The following is an 8,955-nucleotide window of genomic DNA, read 5'->3' on the forward strand; positions in this document are numbered from 1 at the left end:
TATCCACTTTTATAATAATGTTCAAACAAACATGAATTTGTCACATTTCTTTCCTTGATTATCCAATTACTGGTTAAATAGTTAAAATGCTGATATACTATACTATATAAGTTGTAGATGTAACTTACTTGATAGGGAAACACGGGGAAACACCTTTGCTACTTTAAAAAAAATGTATCTAATTGAAAGCACTTGACAACATTTCAGATCCTGTCTGGATGTATATCGTCCATTCCCTATAAATTATAATTCTGGATTGCACTCAAAAGGATCTCTCCCTAAACCCACGTGACTTCACAAAAATGCAATTACTCTGGAAATTTGAATTAACAACTTTCAAAATTGATCATAATAAGAAATGTTTCTTAAACACCAGATCAGCTTATTATAATAATTTCTGAAGGGTCATGTGACACTAGTGTAATGGCTGCTGAAAAATCAGCTTTGCCATCACAGGAATAAATTACATTTAAAAGTATATTAACATATATATATTTTTTTTCATTGTACTATTTCACAAGATTTCACAATTGTAATATATTTTTGATCAAATAATTGCAGTCTTTGAAAAACATCATAATCCTGAACAGGGTTATTTTTAGTTGCTGTATTACTACAAAAGATATTTAAGGCCCGTTCACACTAAAAACGATAACTGTAAAGATAACGATGACAACATTAGTGTCCACACCAATGCTGCAGTTTTGTCGTCTGATGCTTTAAATGTCTAAGTTTTTTAAAGCAGGATGGATTCTGATTGGCTGTCAATGTTTTTATTAATCACCAGCTGGAAAAATTTTTTCTGAAAGTATCGTTTCTCTGTAACATTAACATTATAATTGTGGTGTGGACTCTGCTATTTTTTTTTGTGCTTAGTGTGAATGGGCCTTTAGACTAACAGTTGACATAAGAGATTCATTTATGTCGTAAAAGAGTTGGGTGCCAAATGCTGCATTATAGCAGCAGACAAAACCGTCCGTGACAGACTAATATTTCAGAGATAACAGAAATAGCAAATAAAGGGCCATTGTATTGGTTTTGTATCTGAACTTTATTGAGCCATTGTGTCATTTTACATTTGAACTTCAAGGAATCATTCATATGTTCATTCACGGTATAGTTTGCGTTTGAGTACATAGGTGCATGAAGGTAAAAGCTCTTTTACATATCATTGTCCTGGTGTCCTTGCACCTCAGTACGACAGGGGCCTCACTGGCAGTGTGCTTTCCACAGCAACACAACGAGGTCCTGGCAGAACAGGGCAAATTGAGGTAGTTAAAAAGGAGCTCTGTTCACATGTAACTGGATCTTGCTTTGCTCTGAGGCCAGGCATTCCGGTCGACCCACTGAGGAGTCACATGAACACAATGACCAAGCCAGCAGCAGATTTACATACGCCTTACCTGACCGCTGAATACATGCCTGACTGACCTGATAGAATCGAAAGAAATGTCTCAGACACACTCAATTGAAGTCTGAACTGTTTTCATTATTTCTGTACCTTTCAACACACTACAATTGATGCAGTTTTCATTTTTGCTGCTCCAATCCACATATTTGCAAATCAGCACGGTTAGTTGGAAAGAAACTAGTCAACATACCAGTAGTGAACACTGTGAGCTTTTTTCCATGTGGAATTTAGTTACCATGGTGACACTGGAGGATCGTTGTGTTGGGTAATCAGCAAGCAAGTGACAAAAATCCTTTTATAATGCCCATTTCTGATCTAGTTTTTTTTCTTAGCCTCGTATACACTCTAATTTAACGTGGGTACTAGCCTACATCTACAGTCTCAGTTTACAGTTTGTATCAGAAAAATTATGATGTAATCACATGAAATATCTACATACACTGAGCAAAAACATAAAATATACATAAAAGTGCATGTCCCAGATATCTTTCCTGCCATGGCCACTTTACTTGCAGGGTTTATTGCAGAAACTTTGACTCATAACACATGGAAGAGAATTGCAAAATACCAGTCTTCCAGTGTAGGATTCACAGTTTCTTATAAAATTACATATATAGCATACATATAAAAAATATGGCCCATTAATAACATATGTGAAGACTGTTGGGAGTTATAGCTCTGGTTTGCATCATAACGATGAAACTTCATGCATCTTGATAAAAGTTACCATGACAGGATCTTAATTTGCATAGGAAAATTATTGATTTTCCACATCCTTCTTTCAAGCACACTGAAGTTATTCTTTCAAGAGGGAAAAGATGACATTAGCGTGTGATGGACGGCATTACCAGACAGTATTAGACACAAATTATTAGATCTAACCATGTCTGGTAAGACGCCTATCAACAGGCCTGGCTCTGTGACACCTAATAAAGAGGAAATGATGTTAACTTACAAAATAAAAATAGAATATGAAACATACAGAAAAGTACTTAGTTTGGCTTATCCCATAAAACAATTTTGTTCGGAACAAACATACAGCCAACCTGCGTGTATTTCAAAAGGCCTAAGGGACTGTAGATGACGTAGTCATGTAAATACGGGGGGGGGGTGGTGATTGACAAACGAGTTCATTTTAGACATACATACATAAGTGAAGAATAAAAAAGTACCCCATACAAGCAAATATAGGTGTGGTTCAGTATTTGAGAGTCAATTCACCCACCTTAAACAAACATTCAGTACTTAAGCAACTATACAACCATTTCTTCTTCCCAACCACCATGTTTAATGGCATAATGAAGGAAACAGGACTTTCTGTACCCTAAAAAAGTGGCAAAGGTCATTATAGTTCAGGATTTACGTGTACAGAAAATTTCCCTGTAATGTAAATTAAATTACTCAAAGTAAAGCTCCTCATAAAAGATACTCATAAAGATACTCTCCCCCTGAATGACATGTTTAACATGGACATTTGCCAAGATGATTTTCTGTGGGAAAATATATAGTCAGGGATAAAAGGAGTGGGGGAATGGGAAGAGGAGGAGTTGAGGATGTCATTATGTCTATTTTTATCGGGAGGGTTATACGCTGAGCTCATGTGTCAGTTGCAGGATGTGCCACGCAGGTTAAACGAGCTGGACCAATCACGTCTCGCCTGCTATCACAAAAGCCACCCTCAACATAAGAGGGGGGGAGGGGACTACGAAACTTTCAGCAGGTCTGGTTTAACAGTAAACCGACTGGTATTCTTTAACTAAGGCTGGGTGCGGTTCAGACGTCTGAAACACAAAATGGGACAACGTCAAAAAAAAAAAAAATGAAACAAAGCCCCTCAAGTCATTTATTAAGATAATTTCTAAAGACTTTTCATGCAAAGGGTCATCTCTTTATGCAACATTTTGAACTTTCTAACTGCCTATACTTTAACTTTGAGCATTGCTTCTAAATTTGTAATTGTAATAGAATTAAATATATAGTTTTGGGTACTAAACGATATTGTTTTCACACTATTAAAAACATACAGTCTAAAAGGCATTTTCTAGGACAGTTAAGACCACACCAGGAAGTGCAGAGAGTTCGTTATGGTTTCTGTGGAAACATGGCCTATACGCATTAAGCAAACTGTCAAACAAACACATGCCCTCATGTGGCTCTCTCATCCCAACAGTGGAAATAAAGGACAAAACAAGTGCTGTCAAACATTGTGATAAGAATTGCTACCATAAAGATAATACAGCCTTTCCCTCTGTAGCTTCATCATGTCACATACAAGCACATGTATAGTAAGTTGCATGTAGACTAATATCATTATTCTCCATTGAATGACTGGATGTGAACTAACACGAGCACTTCCCCTTGAAGTAATGAGGTCACCCAACAAACATCGTTACCAGACAGTGTTAGAAAACAGATACACAGTCCAGCACTGTCCGGTAAGATGGCTGCTAAGCGCCAGCGATGAGTGCTAATATTTCCAGAGTGCTGATAGAAAAAGTTCTGTATCTGAAGTTCGTGGACAGCCATCATCATCATTACCAGGCAGTATTAGAAAAAGTAATGAAATCCAATGCTGCCTCGTAAGATGGAGAAGACTACCCAAATCAATCTTAACAAGTGAAAAACATCTCAGTCCGGTGAAATATATCAAATGCTATCATCAGAAACACTCCAAAACATAATGTTAACAGTATTATAAGCAACCAATTCTTTGTGTTGTTTAAAATCAGACTGTAACGGCATAAGTTGGGGAGTCAACCACAGAAACTACATGTAGTATCAACAGGGCTTGATAACAGCTCTGACTCAGTCAACTGTCCCAGACAAAGGGGTATGCCAGCAAAATAACCTGCTTAAAAACAGGTAGAGCTAGTATGGCGCATGGCTTTGTTCATCTAAAAAACTGCAGCTGAAGTGCAGAGTGGGCCACTAAGACAGTTAATAATTGCCCAAACCTGTTCTGACTGGTCTGATTTGACATCATGGCCAGGCTGGGAGGGCTGTTCGCTTTAACAATATAATGTAGAGGGGGGAAAAATATGCATTTCTGCTAAACGGCGCTGAAAGCAACAAAGGCCTGACTGGGTGGCGTTGAAAGATTCGCTCATCCTCACAGTGCATGATACAAATCTGAAAAACCCAGTTGTCTTATTAAGAGAAAGAGATTTACAGCGAGTGTGGGAAGGGTTGACTATTGCTAATGTGTAGTGATAACAGCAAGCTGGAATGTTGTTCCGGACTGACCTGCGACCAAATTCGCCATTGAGAAGGTCGATCTAGACACTTCCTGTTTACTGAATAACGTTTGTAGCGCACAAAGTGAGAAACACCATCTTTAGCATACTGATAGTCACATGTTTTCGGTCACAAATGGCTAAATATTGGACAAAGGTGGTGAAATGAATTACTGATATGATTTGAATAATAAGATACAAGTAGACTAGATCTAAAAAGTACTTTTTTATGACTGCGAAGTAATATCTGTAGGGGTTATTCTTTTCAAATACCTAATTATAACCGTTAAAGGAGAAGAACAAACACAAAATCGTGCTAATTATTCAAAGCAATTACCACAAAGCAAAAAAGTGTTGAAAAATTGTGACAAAGAACAACATTTTTAGATATCGTGAGAAAATGAGAAATGAGCAGAGCAATGAGGGGGAGCAGAAAAAAGAGAATGGGAGGGAAAGATAGAAAGAGAGCGAGTGCAAACTTAAGGGTAGAGAGAGTGGCTGTAACCTTACCGTCGTGAAAGGGACCCTGGTAAAGTAACAAAAAAAAGCAAGTAAGGGGGGGGAAAGAAAGACAAAAAAATCTCAAATTTCCAGCAGGTGCCTGAAAAGGTTTCAGCTTCCTCTTGCTCAGTCAGGACCCATGCAATGAAAAGCCCAAGCAGACCTGCTCTCCCAGACCGTAGCCTCTATTTGGTTAATCATCAGCATTATAAACCAGTGCAGCAGGCCTTCTGAGAAAGAAAGAAAGAGGAAGAAGAAGAGAGAGAGGGAACAGGAATAAGTCAGAAGCAGAAAACGTTTTAAGCACATACTTGAGGGTTCTCGTCTATCGTCATCACTGTCCTTCTGGTAGAATAAGTGTCCCCTGTTCTGTTTTTCTCTATCTTTCCCTCACATATCAGCTCCCGTCAGGTGGAGGTTTAACTTTTCCTGGCTGTCTGCACTGGTCTCTGGGTTGAGAGTGAGGTGTGATCAGGTAACCCTGCCCTCCTGGTTGGAATGTGACTCCATACTGAAATGGACAACCTGAGGGGTAAACTAGGCTTGGCCTTAATCAATAGTTTGTGAAGAACAAAGACGAGGAAACCCTAAACCTTACTTAAAGGCGGGCCTCGCTCTGACGACTCTAATTGCTCTTCAGGTTTAAATGGACGTGTTGTTTCCTACTATGTGCATGTAACGAGAGAAATATGTAGTAGATTTATTCCTTTTCTGTTTTATAAGGCATGTTTCCTTGCTCAAAATGTTTTACTTAAGTTTGAATGGGAATAGGAAGTGGATGAGGGTCATTTGCATACGTGGAATAGATGGTAATTTCCCCCGTCATCCAGAATTTCCAGAGAACCCTCTTTAATTTTTCAGCATAATTATGTTAAACATGTTAAAAACTTCCTAAAAAAAGTTCTTCATCTTCAAAACTGTCTAAAAAAAGATGCTCACCTGCTAATAGATGCCCTCCCATGAAAATACTGAATGTGCACTGTGGCAGATTGCTGCTCTTAAGTACACAAGTTCAATGTGCCGCACTTCCGTGACCTCTCACCCGCGCGCGGTAATTAATACGCCATTTTCTTCCCTCACACGGAGGAACAAACACTACGACAAGAACCGCTGCCCGCTTCCAGCACTAACGGCTCTGTGATAAAGGCTTCATCGGCCTCCAAACGTGGAGATCTGTTACCTTTGCACATTGTCCCAGGTAGAGCTTAACTCTCATAATGCTCTGGCTGGGTCATAGAACTGTGACAAATGACTCATTCAGATGAGGGAATGAAACAGACTCATTTTCTTCCACCCACCAATCAAAACCCTCCACCTCACTGTGCATCCATTGTGCTGCCTCGCCGACATTTTCTTTCCACCGCAGACAAGCTCTTTTAAAATGCATTTATCAGCATTAATGAAATGACTGGACAACATAAGCCTGCCTTTAGAAACAAAATCAAGATTGTGTCAAGTCAATACAGGACTTATTATTAATCTAAAGCAGCGATCGTGACTATCAAGAAAGAAGGATAAAAGAGTAGACGACAGCTTAGTGCGTATAAGCTAATAGGCACTTGTTTGCTTTTCGCATCAGAAGCTGACAAAACAGCAATCATCATCTTGCTTCCTCTGAAATCATGCCAAAAAGACATGCAAAGACAAGCCTTACTACAAGCAATTGGAAGAGCAAATACAATTAATCTTTACAACACTTAAATTGATGAAAAATACAAACTAAACACTGCTATTTTTGTTAGTTTATCTCGATCAAAAGTATATAAAAGTATTTTTAATAATGAGAAATAATACAACCTCTTTCTTTATCAACAATGCTTTACTGTAGGCCTTTTTTGTCAGTGATTATATATTACAGAGCGTCCTTCTAAAGCTGTATTTTTTAGCAAAAGCAGAGAGGGCTCCTAAGCCCCCTCTTTATCCCCTTTGACAAGTCTGGCGGTTTGCCTCTACCTGCCCAAACTGGTTTATCCAGTCAAGGAATGACGGTTTGTGTCTATTGTGCTCCCTTTTTCTTTCTGTTTAAATGGATTGGAATTTGATACAGATTATGAGCGCCCCTCAACCAACTAAAAAAAACATCCCCCACTTCCTGTTCTGTATCACTTATGAGTTCTTTACTTTGTACTGTACAAATTGTAAATATAACTACCAATGACATGGTTTGTTGGCAAACAGGAACAAAACTAAGGGTGGGGACAACGAGCGCAAACAAACTCAAGCAATCATCGCAATACAAAAAGACAGATATAAATAGGTAGAGTTTTTAAAAAGTTACCCTTGCGTCCTCGGGACACGATCCACTAAAAACGAGAGACCCCACACTGCGCCAGTTACGCCGCTTCACCAGCATGTCCTTCTCTTCTCTCTTCGGCCGAACGACGCCCTTTAAGATTTTTGCAACCCCGAAAGCCAGGAAGGAGACCATCTCGAGGCGGGAAACCAGATTCCCAACATGACGCTGGGTGTTGAAACTAACAGAGAAGCAAAGCAGGTAAGTCTTTGTCTCAACGAAGACACTCGTCGCCGGGAGCTCGAGGTGATGCTACCTGTTTAACCTCTTTGAGAAGAGAGACAGAATTTGTAAAGAGAGCTTGCTTTACATGTAACAGGCCCCCTCCACCCCCACAGGTGTAATTTTCATGCCGCAGCCAATCTCCTAAGCCTGTAGCGCTTGCAGGTGTGTCCCAAACTCCATGATAGGTCAGTCCCGCCCCGGAGGGCCCTCTCCAACCACCTGCCCCCGCCCAAACTGCTTTGTGTATGTTTATGATGTCATCTCTCTTTGAGTGATTGCACCTTCTTTTCCTATTTCAACAGAAAGTCCATTCATGTTTATTCTAAAACAGACTAACAATTTCTTCCTCATCCTCTGATACAGACATGCAAGGAGACACAGCCTCTAGAACCAGAAAGGGTAAAACCAAGTAGCAACTGGCCTTTGCCCTGTTCATATTCCCACACCCATCGAACTCTAACCTCAGTCCTATAAAACAGACTAAAAGGGAGTTAGATATTATGAGCCGAGGGGACACAGGTAAACTCAGGCTTGTGACACTGTGTCATCAGGCCTTGAGGCAGCCGTCTAATCCTCGTTTCGTGCAGGCTGGTGGGCCCGACAACACACTGGGGCTCAACGTAATAGCTGGATTCATTTAAACAATGCAGACTGACTTGATACTAATCCTACGTCTGACAAATGTCAACGAAAGTCAGAAGATGATGACAAAATGGGCAAATATTGACCCTATTGTTGTGAGAATTCATAGTTATTTAGCATTTTCTCAGGAATTTGTTTTTTGGGGTGGGAAGTCAAACTGTTCCCTAGAAAGAGTTGATCAGTTGTACAATCAATTATTAGTAAATACACACACTGAAGTTTTATTATATAATACACACAAATTCTGTGATATTGAATCCTTTAATGATTATTATATATCATTTAATATAATATAATCGTTACATTACTTGGAGAAGTATTTCAGGTAATCATATAAAGGATAATGAGAGCATTACCGCCATAGGAACTGTCAGGGGCACAAAGGAGCACATTTTAATGATGTTGTTAAGGGGGTTTAATGGACAGGTGACTCCTCAGCCATCACTGATTGTGTGTGAGCATCATGTCAGAACAAAAGACTGAGGTTTTTCCCATGATAACCCGATACTTCAAGGTGTGGGCTATGTTGACCTGACTCACCTTTGACATCAAGGGCACATTAATCTTTTCAGACCAATCTGAACTAAAAACATAAAACTTTTACTTTTAATAACACAACGTGGTTAATTTGATGACATATTTAAGATTCT

The 8,955-nt window shown here is 39.3% G+C and overlaps 1 long non-coding RNA gene across 1 annotated transcript; it reads right to left on the minus strand.

The window, feature by feature from the left end:
* Positions 1-1,027: 1,027 nt before the first annotated feature.
* On the minus strand, positions 1,028-7,703 carry LOC130102203 (uncharacterized). Its single transcript, XR_008809153.1, has 2 exons — positions 7,424-7,703; positions 1,028-1,248 (listed from the first exon to the last, which is right to left on the minus strand). It is a non-coding gene; the product is annotated as an uncharacterized LOC130102203 (long non-coding RNA).
* Between the last annotated feature and the right edge of the window lie 1,252 nt (positions 7,704-8,955).

The sequence above is a fragment of the Rhinichthys klamathensis genome, unplaced genomic scaffold, assembly GCF_029890125.1.
Source record: "Rhinichthys klamathensis goyatoka isolate OS25496 unplaced genomic scaffold, OSU_Roscu_1.1 h1tg000269l_1, whole genome shotgun sequence".
Taxonomy (NCBI): domain Eukaryota; kingdom Metazoa; phylum Chordata; class Actinopteri; order Cypriniformes; family Leuciscidae; genus Rhinichthys; species Rhinichthys klamathensis.